Raw genomic sequence first — 8,353 nt, forward strand, 5'->3', positions numbered from 1 at the left:
CCTTCATTCTAGTTATGTTTCTTGTTATGTTTCTGCTCCTTAGGATTCTTGGATATATCACTTACCCCATTTGTTTGCTAAATAGTCCTTCAATTTAGTCTTATTTTCAAAGCCACCAAGCAGCTCTGTGCCGTGTCTATTACCACATGCACACTCATGTTCTCTAAACTTCAATGGGCCTCCAGAACTGCAAGCAAGAATATCCATGCTACATCATTTTCCCCCCAGATAGAATATATTTTTCACTATTTACTGGGTCACCTGCTCATCTACCTCACTCTCATCTCCTACATCACAGGGAAAAATGATAGCACTCGTTGCCATTAGGTTGGGATTTGCTCAGCTCACAGACTTCTCACTTTCTGTCTATAAACAGTAAAAACAACATATGCATGGACACAGAGCTTCTTCCACTGCCCCCTCCATTATCAGTGAAAAGCCATTCCTCCCTGAAGGCAAATGAATCCTCCCTGTCTTTATCCCTATTACTCCTGCCATCTCAGGGATCACCTCCATCTCTTTCCCATCTTTTTCTCCTGTATCTTCAATTCTACTAGTTCTTTCCCCTAGTGTATTAAACCAGATCAAGGGGTCTTGTTTTAATTTTGTTTTCCTTTTTTCACAACTCCTTTCTTGAGTTCATCTTCCTTTTTTTTATTGTTGTTTTAAATTTTTAAAAAACTTTCTTGTCTTTTTAAAAATTTTCTATTTTTTTTTTTCAGTTTAAAAAGCCAGTCTTTTTTTTTTTTTTTTAATTTCTAGGTGGTCACAAAGCACCGAGCTCATCACCCTGTGCTATGCAGCTGCTTCCCACTAGCTATCAGTTTTACATTTGTCTACCTCTTTTTTCTTTTTTTTAAAGATCTACCTTCATAATTTCCATGTTCTCACCTCCAATAACTTTCTCAATTTTCTGAAAAATCTAGGCTTTTCCATCAACATTAGAACTGTTTTCTAAAGATGTCTCTTATTTGCCATATTTACTGGGCACAGAGAAGAAAGTGTGGACCTTAGGTTTGCAGTCCAGGATTTCAGTTTTATTTTTAGCTTCTTAGCGTTGTGATCATTGACTGTGTTTTTTTTTTTTTGCTGTACGCAGGCCTCTCACTGTTGTGGCCTCTCCCGTTGCAGAGCACAGGCTCCGGACGCGCAGGCTCAGCGGCCATGGCTCACGGGCCCAGCCGCTCCGCGGCATGCGGGATCTTCCCGGACCGGGGCACGAACCCGTATCCCCTGCATTGGCAGGCGGACTCTTAACCACTGCGCCACCAGGGAAGCCCGACTGTGTTTTTAGACTCCTTCAGCTTCGGTTTTTTCTTCTTTTAAGGGGCAATGTTAATTTCACCTGAGCAGGATCTCTGGAATAATAAATTAGATATTATATGAAAGGCTTCCAAAAAAGAATGAAATAATGCCATTTGCAGCAACATGGATGCAACTAGAAATTATCATACTAAGTGAAGTAAGTCAGAAAGAGAAAGACAAATACCACATGATATCACTTATATGTGGAATCTAAAATATGGCACAAAGGAACAGATCTACAAAACAGAAACAGACTCACAGACATAGAGAACAGACTTCTGTTTGCCAAGGAGGAGGCGGGTGGGAGAGGGACAGAGTGGGAGTTTGGGGTTAGTAGATGAAAACTATTACATCTAGAATGGATAAACAACAAGGTCCTACTGTAGAGCACAGGGAACTATATTCAATCTCCTGGGATAAACCATAATGGAAAAGAATATAAAAAGGAATGTATATATGTGTATAACTGAGTCACGTTGTACAGCAGAAATTAGCACAACATTGTAAATCAATTATAATTCAATAAAAAAAGAAATTAAAAAAACCCACCACAACTACAACAACCACCAACACAAAGGCTTCCAGGAGGCAGGCAGTAGTGGTTAAATCCTTCCAGGCTACCCACTCTCCCTAATCCTATGACACTGTTCTTTATTGTCTCATTGAAATTCTCTCTCCCTGTTCATGGAGTAGCATCACCTCTTGAATCTCTTCTTAGTGCTTTGGTTGCTCTAACCTCTCTCCTTTCCTTCCCACGTAGTGTGGATATCTGTCAAATTTTTTCTCCCCCGAGTTTTCTTCCCTTCTTAATCTAAATTTTCATAGTTTCAACTACCATTTTCTAAGGACTTACTTTAAAAAAAAAGTTTGCAACCTGAGCAATTTGTCTAACTCCAAACTAGTGTATCTTAAGTATTTACTGAGCATCTCCCCTTAAATGTCCCATAGGAAATTCAAATATAAAATGTGCAACACCGAATCCATTGTCTGTGTGCACCAGAAAGCTGCCCCCTTCTTGTTTCTTTGTCTCAATAAATGACACCACTTTTGGTATACATAAGATAATTTTAGGTGCCATATGACCACAGCAATAGGTACCATTTAATTAGGTAATAAAAATTGTATTCACTTTTCATTTTTTAAATTCAAATCCTTCAAGCTACATCAAAGAGGAAGCTTCTGTTTTGGACTTAATATGTCTTTAGTGCTTCTATAGTATTTCAGAAACTCCCATTTTAACAAATAGAAATGTTTCAGAAACTTTAACAAGTTGGACTTTGAGATAGTTGACTTTGTCAATTTTATGTTTAAATTCTATCTATGATAAATTATTCTCATTTTACACTTATAGTTTTGATATGTTTTTAATCAAAACGTATTTAAATGACAGTCAATTTAAAGGAAGATATTAAATAATATTACATTACTATACTAATATAGGGAAAATCATGAAGAGGATATGCAAACGATGGTGTTTGGGAAACATAGTATAACTTACCTTTTTCTCTCAAGACCTACTAACATTGCCTTAGCTTAATTTTCCATAAGTTTTTATGTGAGATACTGCAATGATTTTCTACTTGGAATCCTTTCCTCTTGTCTCACTTTCCTCCTATTTATCTTCTAAATCACTGCCAGGGTAAGTATTGAAAAGCCTGGATTACAACACCGTGCTTTCTGTGATTAATATCCTTCATTGAGGACTTATTGATTTTTTTTCTTCTCAGCATCGTACAGCATTTTCGTCAGACTGCTTCCTGCACTTTACATGTCCTTATGCCCCAATGTGTCTACCTGTCTCCCATTGGTTCTTTAGTGCTTCAGTCAGAATTCCTGAATAAAGATGATGGGATAAATACATCCATACCTTATCCCATCCCAGATTCTCACTAAAATGATCAAAGAAAAACCTAAGTAGAAAAGTTTGTTGTTGTTGTTGTTGTAGAATAAAAATAATTGGAAAATATGTAAAGGACTCAGAAAATGACACCACCCACAGAAGTACTCCTACTGACATATGAACCAACTTCCTCAAGACATAGGGTTAGCTAAACAGCTGTGAGCAATAAACCAGTAAAAGTTTCCCAAACTGCTACTTTAATATGGGTTTTAAATTGCAAATATGAAAATACATTCTTGAAAAAGGCAATTTTGATACTGTAAAATGTCAAATAACACTAGATTATAAGAAAAAAGAAGGTAATAAAAGAAAGTAATTTTGTTTTAATTATCAAAGGATAGTGATTAGAAAGATGTCATTTAAAAAATAACCTTTGGGGCTTCCCTGGTGGTGCAGTGGTTGAGAGTCCGCCTGCCGATGCAGGGGACACGGGTTCGTGCCCCGGTCCGGGAAGATCGCTCATGCCGCGGAGCAGCTAGGCCTGTGAGCCATAGCTGCTGAGCTTGCGCATCCAGAGCCTGTGCTCTGCAACGGGAGAGGCCACAACAGTGAGAGGCCCGTGTACCGCAAAAATAAATAAATAAATAATAACATTTTAATTTTAGAACAGTTTATACTTACAGAAAAATTATAAAGATAGTAGAGAGGATTTCCATAGAATGTGTATGTTGTCCTCTATTATTAGCATCTTACATTTATTATGTTTAATGGTGCATTTGTTACAATTCATGAACCAATATTGTATATTATCATTTAAGTCCCATTCTTTATTCATATTTCCTTGGGCATTACCTAATGTCCTTTTTCTTTGGTTCCAGGATCCCATTCTGGTACCATATTACATTTACTTACTGTGTCTCCTTAGAATCCTTTTGACTGGAATAGTTTCTATGATTTTCCTTGTTTTTGAAGACCTTGACAGTTTTGAGCAGTGCTGGTCAGATTTTTCTTTTTTTAATTTTTTTGATGTGGACCATTTTTAAAGTCTTTTTTTTTATTATTGAATTTGTTACAATATTGCTTCTGTTTTATATTTTGCTTTTTTGGCTGTGAGACTTGTGGGATCCCAGCTCCCTGACCAAGGATTGAACTCACACCACCTGCTTTGGAAGGTGAAGTCTTAACCACTGGATCACCAAGGAAGTCTCCTGGCCAGATATTTTGTAGAAAGTCCTTCAAAGGGATTTGTCTGATGCTCCTTTCATTACTAGATTAGGGTTCCTTTCATGACTAGTTGAGGGCATCACTATGTGGGTTTTGGGGAGGAAGACCACAGAGGTAGAGTACCATTTTCATCACATCATATCAAAGATACTTTCTATCCACAGGACTTATCATTGTTGATGTTAACTTTGGTCATCTGGCTAAGATAGTGTTGTCAGGTTTCTCCACTATAAAGACTTTTTTTCTACCCCTCATTCAATACTATATTCTTTGAAAGGAAGTTGGAATGTACAGCCCACAGTCAAGACGTGAGGAGTTATGGTCCACTTACCTAAGGGTGGGTAATCTATACAATGTATGCAAATAAAAAAGTCATTTAGGTGGTTAGGAAAATCCCAGGATGGAATGCAGAGTATGACAAAACAATCTGACTGTATTAAAAATTTAGGAAACATCCTCACTAAAGGAGCTGAGAGAAAAATGTGCTGATCTAAGTAACTTTGGAAATTAATGGAATCCGTAAAACTAAAGTCAAAAACAGTACATAATTACTGTAATTTAGATGATAATGTTGCTTTCCTGCAGGGTTATTAGTTAAAAATGATCATACTGCTATACATGTATACAGGAATTGAACAATGAAGTAAATGGATGGTAGATGGTGAGAGCCAGGTGGGAAGTGAGAATTTACAGGTAAGAATGTTTTAATGGATTACAGTTGAGGGCATCACTATGTACTCAAGTTTACCTTAATATACACAGATAATAGCATATAGAAATATTTACAGAGAGGTGCACATACACTGGTTAGTATACACATATATATTTCCTTGTTCTGTCAGCTGAGACAGTCTGGAAGCAGCAATGTCCCAGTATCAACAAGTGTATCTGGTACCCAGGTCTTAGTTCCTAAGTATTATATTTCAATAAAAGATTGTAGAGTTCCTTGGAGATGTGGCTGATTCATGGACTGGGGCAGGAAATATAAAAGATAAGCCTGAAGTATTTTGCAGTGCCAGAGGTAAGGAAATGCTAAGAAAAAAATGTTTTAAACCCTATTATGGTGGGACCATGTCAAAGGACACAAGAGACATTAAAAGAATTCCCAGTGGCCAAAGTTGTTAACAATGTGAGCAAAGAAAATAATGTGGGACTATAAAATAAATATCTGTGAGTACACATGGGTATAAATAAATTTTTGAATAAATAAATAAATGGGGAGAAGAGACAAGTCTCCTATACAGAAGAATTCCAAATAAGATATGTGTGATTTTGGCATTTGTAATTTTGTGAAAGAAAAGTCCAATGTTTTTTTCTCAAATATTTTAAAGTTAACCTGCGGGAAAATATATGATGAAAACAAGATTTCCAAATTCCAAATCAGCATTAAAAATAACAAAAAAGTAATCATAGGCAGCAAAAACGAACACTCATAAAAGAAATTTAAAATGGAGGACAAAAGATCAAATTCAATATTCATTTTATTTTCCCATATCAAAAATATTAATTCACTAGTTCTATGATTGAACTCAGAGAAGTTTATATTGAAAAATTGTCCAGGCTATTACAAAGTATGTTGGGCATTGTGAGCTACTGATATTGAGAAAATTTTGACAAAGATAATGAAGACAAAGAGATAATGCACTTATGTTGCATTAGGAAATAAAAGGAACGCAGCCTCAAATATGGAGGACATTAAAGATAATTTAAAATTCTATATATTTTTGAAAATATCAATGAAATAGAAAATTTTCCAGAAAAGAATTTATTATAAAAATTGATATTTTATGAAGAAGCTTAAAAATAATCTCATAAACATTAATGAAATAGAAAATATTATCTAGGAAATAATTACCAAAAGGTTATTCTTACCAATAATTTTATGTTGAGTTCTTTGAAACCAGTTTTAAGCTATTTCTTATTACAGTTGTTGATGAAAAACTTCCCAGTTTCAATTATAAACCAAGCAAAGTTCTCTATCAGAACATGAGAAAAATGAGTCAATTAATAAAAAAGACTAAAGATATTTAGAACCATCACTGCAATATATTAGCAAATCAAATGTAGCTGGTTATTAAAAGATAACACACTGTGACCAAATAGGTTTTTATTCCAGGAATGCACTAACAATTCAATATTAGGAAGCCAAGTAATAATTCATAACAATAATTGATCAATGGAGAAGAAAGAAAAATTTATCTTGATAGGTGTTGAAAAGGCATTTAAAAATAATTCAACATCAATTATTGATAAAAAAAAATGTTAGTCAACTAGGAATAGGAGATAAGAATAAACCCCCAAGGTGATGAAGGCTATTTCAAACAACATTATAGCTAATTGTAAAAAAAATAGAATCTGCATAAAGTTAGGAATAAGACAAAGATCGTTATTACTGTTTTTTTAATTTTTAAAAAGTTTTTTATTGATGTATATTTTATAAACAATAAAATTCACTCTTTTAAGTGTTTAGTTTGATGAGTTTAAACGTGTAGTTACATAATCATCAGAATAGTAAAAAAGGAATATTTTCTTCACTACATATATTTTCTCATCTGTTTCTCTCCCTCTGCTCCCAGACCTGATGACTACTCTTCTACTGTATGTCCCTGTATATTTATTATTTCCAAATTCCCTGTAAATGGAATCATATAGTTTATATGTTCTATACATAATGCGCAGTGCTTTTAAAATTCATCCATATTGTCCATCCATATATCACTAGCTCATTTTTATTGCTGAATAGTATTCTACTATACGTATGTATTACAAATTATTTGTTCATATGTAAATGATGCAAATTTGGGTTATTCTAGTGTTTGGTTGCTACAAATAAAACTGCTTTAGACATTTGCATACATGTCCATAAGTGAACATAGGTTTTCAGTTCTCTCTGCTAAATATCCATAAGTAGGATTGCTGGATTTTGTTTTATTTTATCTCTCTATCTCTGTCTTTGTCTCTCTATATCTGTATCTTTATGAAAAATTGTCAAACTATTTTCTAGAGTGGCGTACTATTTTATCTTTCACAAACCATATATGAGGAGTTCTAGTTTTCCGCATCACCATCAACACTTAGCATTGTCAGTCTTTTTAGTTTTACTATTTCAGTAGGAGGTAATGATATCTCATTGAGTTTTTAATTTGCACTTCCACAGTGACTAATGACGATGAGCTCTTTTCCTGTACATATTTGCCCTCTGTGATTTTCTGTGTTCACAATTATCCTAATTGTGAATAAATATAGTTATTTTTTCCCTTACTGTATCTTTATCTTAAAATCTTGACATCAGGTAGAGAGAATTATCTTTTTCTTCTCACAAATTTTAGAATCACCTCAATTTCTAACAACAAAACAAAACAAAAACAAACCTGATGTAATTTGAATTGAGATTGCCTTGAATCTATTGATCAATTTCACAAGAACTTACATATTAACAATATTTAGTCTTTGGACCATGAACAGTGTATTTTATCATTATTTAGGTCTTTAATTTTTCTCAGTAATGTTTTATAGTTTGTAGTGTACAGGCTTTGTGCATATTTTGTTAAATTTATCCCTAGTAAATAAAGTCTTATGATGCTACTAAAAAATGTATTCAATTTTCTTTTTCAATTTCTAATTATAGACTGTGAGTATATAGAAATACAATTGCCTTTGTTCCTATTGACCTTGTATCATGTGATCTTGCTAAAATCAGTCATTTCTTTTTTGTGATATCTTTGTTGGAGTATAACTACTTTACAATGTTGTGTTAGTTTCTGTTGTACAACGAAGTGAATCAGCAATAAGTATACATATATCTCCATACCCCCTCTCTCTTAAGTTTCCCCCCCATCCTCCCTATCTCACCTCTCTAGGTCAAGAAGAGACATCTACCACAATGTTCATTGCAGCACTATTTACAATTGCCAGGACATGGAAGCAACCATTGACAGAGGAATGGATAAAGAAGATGTGGCATATATATATATATATATATAT

The sequence above is a fragment of the Lipotes vexillifer genome, unplaced genomic scaffold (genome assembly GCF_000442215.2).
Source record: "Lipotes vexillifer unplaced genomic scaffold, Lipotes_vexillifer_v1.1 scaffold100, whole genome shotgun sequence".
In the NCBI taxonomy this organism is placed as follows: Eukaryota; Metazoa; Chordata; class Mammalia; order Artiodactyla; family Lipotidae; genus Lipotes; species Lipotes vexillifer.